The sequence below is a fragment of the Ranitomeya variabilis genome, chromosome 3, assembly GCF_051348905.1.
Source record: "Ranitomeya variabilis isolate aRanVar5 chromosome 3, aRanVar5.hap1, whole genome shotgun sequence".
Lineage (NCBI taxonomy): Eukaryota > Metazoa > Chordata > Amphibia > Anura > Dendrobatidae > Ranitomeya > Ranitomeya variabilis.
Genome location: NC_135234.1, coordinates 760500020 through 760513722, shown reverse-complemented (window position 1 = coordinate 760513722; position 13703 = coordinate 760500020). Strand labels below are relative to the sequence as shown.

General features: G+C 43.3%; 1 protein-coding gene across 1 annotated transcript in view; it reads left to right on the top strand.

Moving 5' to 3' along the window:
• Positions 1-596: 596 nt before the first annotated feature.
• Positions 597-13703, top strand: part of CAPN5 (calpain 5) — a 98973-nt gene continuing 85866 nt past the window's right edge. The window contains exon 1 of the mRNA XM_077298718.1: positions 597-748. The gene's annotated coding sequence lies outside the window, so the exon portion shown is untranslated. The remainder of the gene's footprint in view (positions 749-13703) is intronic.

Sequence of the window (13703 nt, the reverse complement as noted above, 5' to 3'; positions counted from 1 at the left end):
TAGTAAAAATGTGCTCCATTCCCCTTTTGGAAAGATTTTATCTGAATTTTTTTTCTCACAATTTTATCCTTTTTTTTCGAATCATGAACCATGTGCGCCACTTTGAAGAACGTATCTTTTTTTTTTTTTTTGCGTCCGTTCGGCGTGTATGGACGTTGTTTGGCGAATGTGATAATTCTCCCTCACATAGGGGCGTCAAACCTATACGGTATGAAACTAACCATAATTATGACATATCTTTCTAATAATCACCTCAAAAATTGTGGCAAAACCACATTCATGGTGACAAGACCGCGATGAGGGCCTACTACGCGCAACAAAGTTACTATGTAATCCCTGTCGGTCAGGTAGAAATAGAATAATAATGTGCGCCATTTTTCATATTGCCCCCCCCCCCCCAATAAGTCTAATTTAAAAGTTACGTGTGCAATTACCATCTACTTTTTTTTATTTAAAATCCACATATAGATAGATTAAGTGCATATTCACTTCATAAAAATTGTCATTTATTGATAAATCCCATATTTTCCTGTCAGAGAGATATCACTCTTTCACCACAGACATGGCGCCCGCTAAGTAAAAACTACATTCCCCGTGGTGCTTTGCGGCGGCCACGCCCTCAGTCCCCTCCCTGCCCCCATGAAGCCCCGCCCCGTAGTAGAGAGTTGCAGTCCTGCGCTGCAGTCGCCGCTGTGATTGGCGTCTCCCGGAGAGAAGGGACCGGCAGCTGCTCATCCCCCCGGGACAGGTGAGCCAGGCGCGGAGGCAGCGGGCGGCACAGACCGCGGGGTGCACAGCTGCCTGGCCATTATACACTTATTACAGCCCAGGCGGGCGGACGGCTCGCTATTAACCCCTTCCAGGCGGACCTGTGGAGTGATCGGGGCAGATCTGGGGGCGCTGCTGCCGCTCTACTGCACCATGTGGGGCGCAGGGACTGTTATAGCGTTATTACACTCCAGACTATTAACTCTTCTATAGCCAGAGCCCGCTGTATGCAGAGTGGTCAGTGCTGGGGGCAATTACTAAGGGGCTCCCTCTTTATTAGGACCCCCAACACCTCATAGCGCCCATTATAATGTTATTACACTTCATGGATTAACCCTTGTGATCGAGGCCATTTTTGGGAAACCAGGGTGGTCCCGCATAATGGTTACTTTCTTTACTATTACCCCCCCTCCTCCGACACTTCTTTATTAAAGCCGGCGCTCAGAGTCTATTATAAAGTTATTACAGACCAGGCTCTGAAAGCTGCATTTAACCCTTGCGTCTCGGTGTCTATTATATAGTTATTACAGCACAGGCATTGACTTTATGGATTAACCCTTTTCTTTAGAGGGCCAGGTGTGGCTGGCTGGATAATGGGGACTGTAGTATTATCCCTCCCCTCTTCTTTATCAAAACCAGAGCTCGTCTATTATAATGTTATTACAGACCAGGCAATGTGTGGACTCCGTGGATTAACCCTTATAGGTCCACTGGTGATCGATGGCCTTGATCTGTGGAGCCCAGCAGGGTGATCAGTGGCCTTGAGAGATTACCTCCCCTACCTCTTGTTATATTACAGTGTCTATTATAATGTTATTACAGACCAGGCAATGTATAGACACTATGGATTAACCCTTGTAAGTCTGGTGAGCCCCCGTTGGATTTGAGAACTGCTGGGAAGAGATGGTCTCCCCCTCACTTCTTTTATAATATGCCGAGCTCTGTGACTATTATAATGTTATTACAGACCAGGCGGCGAGACTGGGATTTATTTTATGGATTGATCTGTAGAGAGCCGGGTCCTCTGGGATGATGGATATTGATGTTTTTTGTTTTTTTTTTACTCATATTTGTATGATGTCTCCTCTTATATCGGGAGCACTGTCTGTTTATAAAGCTATTACGTTACATTAATTTTCAGATCACCCCCCCCCCCCCCTATAATAAGATTAGGGGCTCCCCTTATTATAAGACCCCAGAGCGGTCCATTATATGGTTATTACAGTTCATCTATATAAATGAATTGATTTGCGGAGCCAAAGCCCGGTCTAATGAGCTCTGTGCTCGGGTCAGATCATTATATTACATTCTCTCATTATAAAATCCAGCGCCGGTCTGTTATATAGTTATTACAGATTAGTACTTTATTCACGGGTTAACCATTATACAGACAGGGATCTTTACTGACCCAGTACTCCGGTCACACAGGCAGAGGGGGGAGCAGCTCTGTGTATTACAATATTCGGAGCTTGCTGTACATTATATAGTTATTACAGTTTCACGTATAGAAACTAATATACTGCATGGATCCTTAATATTTTTTTTTTATATAAAGTCCAGGGCCTCTATAATGATCACATCAGCTGGGTATTACAGATGGGAGTGACAGCTGTGTATTATAGCGCCTGCACCTCTGCTATATATTATATAGTTATTACAGTACAGTTATAGGAAACCAGCATCTATTGATTAAATTAACCCTTTTTTTTTTTTTTTTTTTAAGTTAATCACTTTTCTTGGGCTGGTGATGGATAGAAACCTCCCCTGGTTATAATAGCCAGAGTTCCACGTACATTATTTGTTTATTACAGTACAGACACTGACTTTATAGATTAACTCTTACTCAGCCGCTCGCTCGGCCCTTATCTGGATGGCTCATTGCAGTAAGGTGTGGCCGCTTTTTTTTTTTTTTTTTTTTGGTCGCCCCCTGGTTGTTCATTTCATGCGGTGTGCATAAATGATAATTTTGATCATCCGAAAAATTGCGATTTACCAAAAATAATTTGTGTTTTGCTGATTAGCCCGAGTGTCATCCCACATTTGGAGTATGTGCTCATCATTTTGTATAAAAAATGAGCCATATATCTATATAAAGGGAACATAATATACATCGACCCTTCGTGTACACTAAAAAGGTGAAAACCGTTGTTTAATATCTTCTTTCTAGGCGGAGATACAGTTATTTGAAGTTACAGGCCCAAAGCCTGAGGCTGCACTACTGCAGTATCTACATTGTGCCTGGCTGGAATAATGACCAATGTGTGTGAATATAGAGGTAATTAGTGATTATTGACTCGTACGTGACCTCACAGATGTCAGAAGGGGCCCAGCATGAGTCTGTCTCAGTAGTGCAGCCTCAGGCTTCTGGCCTATAACTTCATGTCGTCATATCTCGGCCCAGGAGTGGCGTATTGACGAGCGGCTTTCACATTTGTAATCTACAAGGATCTGCGCTGCTGCTAGTTCGGGCCGTTTGCTGCTGCTGAGCTTTCCCTTAATGGATGTGATGCCATGGTCATGGTCATGCAGGCACGTTTAGTATTTTGTTTTTTTTCCGTCCTGTCTCATTTAGTGAAGCGGAGCTGTCACTTCAAGGAAATGAAAAGCCACAGACCCTGAACGGAGGAGATGTCTGAGCACTGGGGGAAGATCTTGTGCTGTGGTGTATTATAGCACGCGGTTATTACGTCACAGCAGCCTCTACGTGACACGGCGTTTCCTCATAGTAATCGATAATAACATCTGTGTAATATGTTGTCCGGACACTCACCTATACGGAGCGACAGCCAGAACCAATAGAACTCCCTAATGTACAGCCAATAAGCCGCCTTTATTAGAGGTCGGCACCCAGCTTTTCCAGACTCCTGAATAACAAACATGTTAGGTGCTACGTCCTCCTTTAAATTTGCCATCCAGAAGTGAAACCCTCTATTGTATCTATAGTGTTGGCCATATTGACTGCTTCCCAGCTTTTCCAGGCTCCTGAATCGCAAGTGTGACAGTTATGCAGAGCAAGGTCTTCCTGTTTAAAGGGAAACAGTCAGCTGGATTAACCTCTAAAATCTGTTCCTCCCACCACTTTCTTAACTCTTTTCCATTAGTAACTTTGCTTACTTACTAAAATCATTCCTGCCCCATGTGCATATGAAGAGTCAAGTGTCCATTGGGTGTAACCAGACTGGCAAAGTGTCCTGGTCTTATGCAAATGAAGCCTGAAGTGTCCAATGGGCGTATCCAGACCGTCATTCTTGTCTAAGCCATCCCTGGTCTGACAACTGAAACCCGTACACTCACAGAATGTTCTTGACTGGGTAGTATCAGTGTGCACATGTCCTGTACTCACTATGTCCTGGTTCTGCGCCTGTGTAGACCAAATTGGTGACTACTCTCACACAAGAGCAAACATTCTGCGCATGTGCCGCATCCAAGCTCCACTGTGCAGCCTGTGGATGGCACTGCAGATGACAGATAAAACAAGATGATCCGGATACGCCCAGTGGACACTGCAGCATTCATTTGCATATGATGACAATTAGATGGTCCAGATTTGACCAGAGGACACTTTAAGCATCATTTGCATGTCACCAGGACACTTAGCTAGTTCAGCCATGCCCAGTGGACACTTCTAGCATTATTTTACATATCACCAGGTCACTTGGATTGTTTAGGATACGCCCAGTGGACACTTCAGGAATCATTTGCATGCGGCACAAGAGTTTTTTAGTACTTTCTATAAAGTACAAATCTATAGAACTTTAGGAAACGAACATTCTGCAACATTGTTATATTTCTCCCCATCTTCCATATCTGTTTACTATCGGTGAGTTGGAGCATTCCACGCACTGCGAGAGACCTGTACAGACAGAATACGGCTCTAGCAGTTTTGCCCACAAGCCTGGACTTCAGAGTGATACAATGTATCAGTGCAGGTAGAATGTAACAATCTGGGCAGGAGGGGTTTGTGCTCCTTTGTTTCTGGGTGTGGTCACTTCTGTGATACATATGGATCCATTCTCATGGTCTCCCCTGGTATAAGGTTTGCACATGCCCGGGAAGGTAATATTGCAGCTAATCTTTTCTTTCTTTACTATACTCAGGATTGTTCTTTTATGCAGAGACTCTGCCCTTAGAGCAAATACTGACTCTGAGGATTGCAGTGTGTGCAGTGTACACAGTCCCGGGCCGGTCCCATCTGCTTTGTATTACTAATCCGCACATTGTTGGGGTGTTCTGCCTGTATAAGAACATTGTAACGCTCCTCCCTCTGTGTAAAGTTGCTTTAATTCCCGTGCCTGGAGGTCTGTTTTCAATTCTGTTCTACAGCCAAACTATAATGTTCGGGGACCTTGTAGATGGATTTACTTTTAGTGACTGATCATAAGACATCCTTCATACAAGTCGCCAAAATCTGCGCTCCGGCTGCATGAGATGTCGTCACAATAAAGAAATCCTGGATCTATTCACACTGATTATCGGGGGGATTTCCTGATTTATTCCTCTTTTATACACCTACAGGGATTTGCATTACACAGAGGCTGTCCCAAAAAAGTGTTTCTTCGATGCCTCTGTAACATCTGTATGGAATAGACTGAACACTACGTTATTTTGCATAGATCCACCAAACACTGCAGTGTGAACTCATCCTTGGGGCTGCTTTGGATGTGATTGGAGTATAGACGAGGCTGTCTAAAAATAAAGTTTCTCTGTTATATCTGTAGATTCAATCCAGGCCTGTCCTACAATATTCACATCACCCATTCCTGTAGATAAGCTCCGATTCACCGTATTCATTTTTTTTGTTAATAGGTGACATTTCTTTTTTTGGAATTGCCATTTTTAGCGCCAAATTTGTCAAAGTTCTTGCATTTTGCACCTATGAAAAATGCTTTTTATTTTTCATTTTTTTACTGTTTATTTATTTTTGCACAATCCTTTTAAGAAGTTGCACTTTTTTTCCCCCAAATGCTTGAAAATAAAGTTAAGTTATTACTTTATGGTACTGGAGTGCAATTGCGCAAAAAGTTGCAAGTGATGAAATGGGCACAAAGACAATGCTGAATCTCGGCCAACATCTTTATCTAGTAATTTTGCTTCATTTGCATTCAATTATCACATGTGATGTCACCAGTTACAAAACACTGGTGATGTCATCACTTGGGCATCTGTTACTTATGAGGTTTGCCCAGTAGATGATATGTCTGGGAGGAGAACCTCCAACCCCATGTACAGCCCCAATTCCCAAAAAGTTGGCCACTGTGCAAAATGTAAAGAAAACGAAAATGCAATGATCTGGAAATCTCTTATCTCCATATTTTATCACACCGGAAAGTGATCAGGAGATGAACGTTGGACATTTCTCTATTTATACATTGTACTATCTCCTCTATGTAATGCTCAGCATTGATGGTGCCTCTTGTGTGCACTGTACCTGCCCCATACAGCAACGAGGACGCGCCGGGTGGGCCCCTCTCCTCGAGGACGCAGCGTCCAAAAAGAATTTCACATTGATTCTTTCGACCACAGAACAGTTTTCCATTTTGCCTCCATCCCTTATGAATGAGCTTTGACCCGGAGAAGACAGCACCATTTTTAGATTGATGATATTTTGATGCTTTTTTACATGATGGAAATTTAATTTTCATTTTTTGGGATCGCACGGAGAACTGTATTCAGACAATGGTTTCTGGATTCATTCTTGATCCCGTACAGTGGCATGCATGACTGAATCCGCCCATTATTAATGTAGAGCCGCCTGAGGGCCCAGAGATCAGGAGCCTCCAATATTAACTTCCTTGTCCCTTGTGAACATGGATTTCTCCAGAATTTCTGAATCTTTCGATATTATGTCCTGTAGATAGTGGGATCGTCAAAGTCTTTGCTATCTTACGTTCAGTAACATTTTTATGAAACTATCCCACAATTTTTAGATGGAGTTGTTGGCAGATTGGTGACGTCTGACCATCTTTGCTACTGGGAGACTCTGCCTCTCTAACACGCTCTTTTTAGGGTATGTGCACACGCTGCGGAAAAAGCTGCGGGTCCGCAGCAGTTTCCCATGAGTTTACAGTTCAATGTAAACCTATGGGAAACAAAAAACGCTGTGCACATGCTGCGGAAAAAAACGTGTGGAAACGCAGCGGTTTACATTCCGCAGCATGTCACTACTTTCTGCGGATTCCACAGCGGTTTTACAGCTGCTCCGATAGAAAACCGCAGTGAAATCCGCAGAAAAACCGCGGTAAATCTGTGATAAATCCGCAGTGGACCAGAATACGTGTGCACATAGCCTTATACTTGGATATTGACCTTCCGGCTGTTTTCATTAGTATTACTTACTTTTTCCAGCCTTTCTTAACCCTGTCACAACCTTTTTGAGATGTGTCGCTGCCATCAATTTCTAAATGAGTTACTTTTTTTTTTAATTAAATAAAAAAAAAAGTCCAACATTCAACAAACTGATCTGTAGTCTCTGTTCTGCTATGAATAAAATCTGGTAATAAGAGATTTCCAAATCTTTGCATTATTATTATTATTATTTATTATTATAGCGCCATTTATTCCATGGCGCTTTACATGTAAGGAGGGGTGTACATAATAAAAACAAGTACAATAATCTTAATCAATACAAGTCATAACTGGTACAGGAGGAGAGAGGACCCTGCCCGCGAAGGCTCACAATCTACAAGGGATGGGTGAGGATACAGTAGGTGAGGATAGAGCTGGTCGTGCAGCGGTTTGGTTGATCGGTGGTTACTGCAGGTTGTAGGCTTTGTTGGAAGAGGTAGGTCTTCAGGTTCTTTTTGAAGGTTTCGATGGTAGGTGAAAGTCTGATGTGTTGTGGTACAGGGTTCCAGAGTAGGGGGGATACGCGAGAGAAATCTTGTATACGATTGTGGGAAGAGGAGATAAGAGGGGAGTAGAGAAGGAGATCTTGTGAGGATCGGAGGTTGCGTGCAGGAAAGTACCGGGAGACGAGGTCACAGATGTATGGAGGAGACAGGTTGTGGATGGCTTTGTACGTCATGGTTAGGGTTTTGTACTGGAGTCTGAGCAATGGGGAGCCAGTGAAGGGATTGACAGAGGGGAGAGGCCGGGGAATAGCGGGGGGACGGGTGGATTAGTCGGGCAGCAGAGTTTAGAATAGATTGGAGGGGTGCGAGAGTGTTCGAGGGGAGGCCACAGAGCAGGAGGTTACAGTAGTCGAGGCAGGAGATGATGAGGGCATGGACTAGGGTTTTTGCAGCATTTAATGTGGATGGTTTCCATTTGTTTCCTTAGAGAATGCAGCAGAGCCGAGGATGCAAACTAATCTGTATGCGTAGCATGTCCTTGAAAATTTAAAGGGATTGTCCAGAATCGGAAAAACATGGCTGCTTTCTTCTCTAAGCCGCATCACTGCTGTCTATGTTCGATGTTTTCTGAATTGCAGTGCAAGCTGCTGAGATGCATTACCTTACACAACCTGCGCACAAATGTGGCGCTGTTTTTAGAAGAAATTTGACTTTTTTTTATTATTATTATAATCCATCTGATCCTTGCTCTTTCCTATTTCAACACTTCCCCAATCCCCTGCTGGTCCAGACATTCTGCCCCACATCTACACACACAGGAAATAACACTCAGCCAGTCATGGGCCATATCTGTGACCTTCTTTAGCCAATAATTGGCTATAGATAGTCATTAGGATGTTGTTGTTACAGCAGAAAGGGACCACTGGAGGTAGACTGGGCAGAATCAGAATGGCAGTGGTGGAAGATCCAGGATAGGGCCAAGTCTGTGATGCCAAGGGATGAGAGGGTCTGTAGTAATGGGGAATGGTCCGCTGTGTCAAAGGCAGAAGGTAGGTCGAGGAGGAGGACAGAGTAGTGTTGCTTGCTCTTGGCGGTTAATAGGTCATTGGTGACCTTAGTTAGGGCAGTTTCAGTGGAATGGTGTGACCGGAAGCCAGATTGTAAGCGGTCAAAGAGGGAGCAAGAAGAGAGATGGGAGGACAGTTCAAGATGGACGTGTTGTTCCAGTAGTTTTGAGGCATAGGGGAGAAGTGATATAGGGCGATAGCTAGATACAGAGGATGGGTCAAGAGAGGGCTTTTTGAGGATAGGTGTGATTGAGGCATGTTTAAAGCTTGAGGGGAAAGCACCAGTTGTTAGTGATAGGTTGAAGAGATGGGTTAGGGTTGGGATGAAGACTGAGGTTTGGGATGAAGTGGGATGGGATCGGATCAAGTGCACAGGTGGTGAGATGCGATCTTGAGAGTAGAGTGGAGAGTTGATCTTTTGTAATGGTGGAGAAGTTGGTTTTTGAGGTGGAGGGCTGGGTAGGTTGGAGGAAGGGCTCTGGGGGTTGTCGACTAAAACTGTCTCTGATGTTTTCAATCTGCTTGAAAAATGAGGCAAAGTCTTCAGCTGAGATGAGTGGGGAGGGAGGAGGTGCTGGGGGATGGAGGAGAGAATTGAAGGTGTTGAATAACTGTTTAGGGTTGTGAGACAGGGAGGAAATGAGAGATGAGAAGTAGGTTTGTTTAGCTGTGGCGAGTGTGGTCTTGAAAGTAGTGAGGGACTGTTTGAATGCGATGAAGTGCTCGTTGGAGTGGGATCTTTTCCATCTGCGCTCAGCAGCCCTGGAAGCTCGCCTCCGGTCTTTGGTCAGGCTGGTGTGCCAGGGTTGTCTGTTGATTTTGTGAGCTTTGGTATGTGTGAGAGGGGCAACCGATTCCAAAGCTACAGCTATTGTGGTGTTATATAGAGCGGCAGCGTCATCCGCATTGTGTAGGGAACTTATGTCTGTGAGAGGGAATCTTGTTGGTTTTATATTTTACACAACGCCCAACTTTTTTAGAATTGGGTTTGTACTAATATGGAAATGAAAATGAGTTGACTACATTATGCACAAGGTAAATCATAAGAAATTGAAAGAATTGGCGCACTCGCCCAGATCCTATGTGGAATTTTTATTCCACGGTAAAACGTGATATCAAACCATATTAAAGTACGGAGAGCAGGGGAGCGGAGCTATGCAGATGAGGTGGAGGGGTTATTACAGAGCCCTCATTGTGTTATTGGTGACCCTGTTTCATACAGCCCACCCTGTCCTTGTCGTCCCACATGACTTTGTCCCTCTTGTACCTCGATGTCGGAAGGTTTGCACTCTAGTAGGCAGAATAGTTCTCCTATTTGTAATCTACTACGTTTCTCCAAGCAAAGTTATACATTTCTTTATTGTTTTAAAAGTTCTTACCCCCCAGTGACTGCATATGGGGTCTTTAGTTTGCAAATGGGGGAGGGAAGTGGAAAAAGTAGGTCAGGACTTTGTTTCACAATGTACTAGCCCCCAGCGATCAGGAGTAGTCTCATGACGGTCACGACTCGGTCGGAGCAGCTTCCTCTTCTACATCTTTACGTATGTAGAAGTAACGGATCTTGTGCTCGGACCATAAGACTATGCAAGAGAATGCAAAAATATAAGTACAACCCCAGCCCTCCAAAAATAAGAAGGGTCCCTGGTAAATAAAAGTCCATGTGTGTAGTCACACATGGCAGATTTGCTTCCTAAAAGTTTTGTAACAGATTTGTCACGGATGTAGGAATTATCCTGTTACATTATTTTAAAGGTTTTGCCACTTCTCAATTTCTGCACATAAATTTTCCACAAAAGAAGATAGTTTGTTGCTGCAAATTTTACAAAGTGAGACCCAGTAAGGCACGTATGGTCACCCTTCACAAAGTACAAAACCTTCCAAAAATCTGAAATAAATCCGTTTTGTAACTTTATTTTTGCTGGGGATTGACTGCACGATTAAAGGGTTCATACCAAAATATGAAGTTATCCCCTATGCACTGCTTTTTCCCATAGAAGATGGATGCATTGGATGGGGCACATGTTCTTCACCTATTCTTGGGATCCGAAGAGCCCCGTTTTTGTGACTGGTGGGGTTCCCATCAGACAGACCACCAATGATCATAAAGTTATTACCTACTGTTTACTGGGTAATGATTCATCATCTCGTTTGCGCCACTTTCCTGGCTCCTTTTTTGTCTAATTTTTCTTATTTCTGTTGGTTTCATTACTTCTCTCGTCAAAATATTGGTTTGTTGATGATACTGATGACAAACTTATAAAAAATTTGAACTGAAAGCTCAACTGTTTGTTACATGGTCGGAATGTTAAAGACCCAACAAAATCATGATCTAGCATGCAAAAGGTGCCAATCCCGTAAGCCTAGACAGGAAAAATGACTATAAATGCTCCTTACTTTGTAATTTTTCACTTTTTTTTTTCTAAACTTCCGGCATTCTTTCAATGAAAGAATCACTATTTATTGGTAGTGGTAAGTGCTGTGCTCCCCCACCAGTGACCAGAACAGGGTGTCCCTTGTTCCCGGTTTTGTGTGGTTATGGTTAGATGAGGTCCCTTCTTTCTCTTGTCTGTGTACAGAAAGGTGATTAATATGTAAACAAATAAGTCACAAATTGCTACAATGTAGAAACCCTAGTGTGCACTGACTGCAGGGAGCACACGGGCTCTGCACGGTGCAGAAGAGGACACCTCCATGATTGTCCATGTCCTGCTAATGCCTTAGTACCAGTGCTCCGGCTCATCAATAGTTAATGAGGGTTCGGATGGGTGTAGCTCCTCACTTGAGGTTTTAGCTGTAAATTAATGTGCACTCTTAGAATACATTAGCCACTCACAGGTCGGCATTGATCAATCTGAGGACGGATCCGGTGGCCGCAGGCTGGAAGCATTTAATGTGGATGGTTTCCTTAGAGAATGCAGCAGAGCCGAGGATGCGAACTAATCTGTATGCATAGCATGTCCTTGAAAATTTAAAGGGATTGTCCAGAATCGGAAAAACATGGCTGCTTTCTTCTCTAAGCAGCATCACTGCTGTCTATGTTTGATGTTTTCTGAATTGCAGTGCAAGCTGCTGAGATGCAATACCTTACACAACCTGCGCACAAATGTGGCGCTGTTTTTAGAAGAAATTTGACTTCTTTTTTTTTTTTTTTTATTATAATCAATCTGATCCTGCTCTTTCCCATTTCAACACTTCTCCAATCCCCTGCTGGTCTAAACATTCTGCCCCACCTCTTACACACACACAGGTAATATCACTCAGCCAGTCATGGGCCATATCGCTGACCTTCTTTAGCCAGTAAATGGCTATAGATAGTCATTAGGATGTCGTTGTTACAGCAGAAAGGGACCACTGGAAGTAGACTGGGCAGAATCAGAATGGCAGTGGTGGAAGATTGGTGAATATCTGTAATAGTATTTAATATTCCATTCGGATCATTAAAAAAGTGGACAAACCCTTTAAGTCATGAAGAAAAATACAGTTGAGGAGCCACATGCTGCAGCGAGAACTCTAGGCAGGGGTGTTGCAGACATGGCAGCTGCTCGGGGGCCGGCCACTAGTAGAACCCACCCCTGCAGAGCCAGTGTCATCACGCCTGGTGAGCTAGGCAAGAAAGCAACTTTTGAGGCTGTTTCGTCTGTACGTCTTTGATTTCCACTAATGTTTAGCTTAAAGTGATTCATGTGTGTTAGACGTGTGCTCCAGATCATGAGTAGAGAAGAAACTGGAGCCAGAGTGGGGCTTACGGATCACATTATGTTTGTGCATTATTTATGCATGCTTACATATCGGGGATTGCCAGTAATCATCATCCATCATGTCTGATGTAAGGAGCCCTGTGCTGACACTTCTGCAGAAGACCTGGGAGGTAGATGTCGGTTCTCGTAGTCTGCAATGATTGTCTCTGTGACACAGGACATCCTTTATCTAGCCTTGCAAGATGGCATGGCTGCAGTACTGGGCACAGCCACACTTGTGTGTGTGGCGCTGTACGTGGATAGAACGTAATGTACATAAGGCCACTGCTCTCCAGTCTCGTTCTATTATTCTATGCCGTTGTGTATTTAACTATTGCTCCAAAATCCATTTCTTTGCACAGGTTAGTCTCAGGCCGTGCACATTCCTGGGGAAAAGCAAAAAAACCAAATGAGCTTTCTTTGACCTCATGGTCTAAAATGGTGTTCACCCCCCGACCGCAAGCCGAGTATACAACGTGATTTATCGCCCACGGCCACATGCAGCGGGTTCAGCAGTAATGTAATATTAAATATTTAAGGGCAGCACCGTATTATTCGGAGACTGATGCTCTGCCGTGTAAATAGGCTGTTAGTTATTGATTGGTCTCAACGAGAACCACACCTAACATTCTGCAGTTATGTCATTGCATGGACTTTCCTCCCCATTTATATTAAGTTATTATATATTAAATATTAACCTTCCATTACAAGACTAAAGGGTGTGCCGGACTAGCAGATATTCCGTGTTATTGGACATTTTCAGCCTTAACCAATGTCATCATTACATCCCATAGTTCTCTCCCTTGGACATAAACTACCTACAAAAAAAATTATCTAATAACCTCATAACATCTCGCACCGTTAGAGGATTCTGCTACATAAGTGACAGTGGGATACATGGATGCGCAAGAGAATGTTGTATTAGCAATTTTTTGTGATTATCACAATAATTTTCACATTGTATAAATAAAAGATTTTCAAATAAATCGATTGAAAATAAATAATAAAAAAATAAAATATTTCAAATAAAAGATTTTTATTTGAAATAATAATTTTCTCCTTCAAACTTTTGCTTTCGTCAGAGAATGCTCCCTTTGCAGCAATCACAGATTTTTATTTGAAGGAGACAGCAGGAAATTTGCTCCTTTTGAAGGTGGCGTACGAGACTTTGGGGGTAAAGTAGTGCAAGTCTTCCGCCTTTGGAGCGGAGAGATCCCATAGAATGGGGAGATGGCTCATGATCTTTGCAGATATCTGATTCTGTTCTTGATCGGTGGTTTGTGCTGTTTCGGCAATATTCCATTTCTCCGTTCTTCGTCTCCGGAGAACGTTCTGCTAGG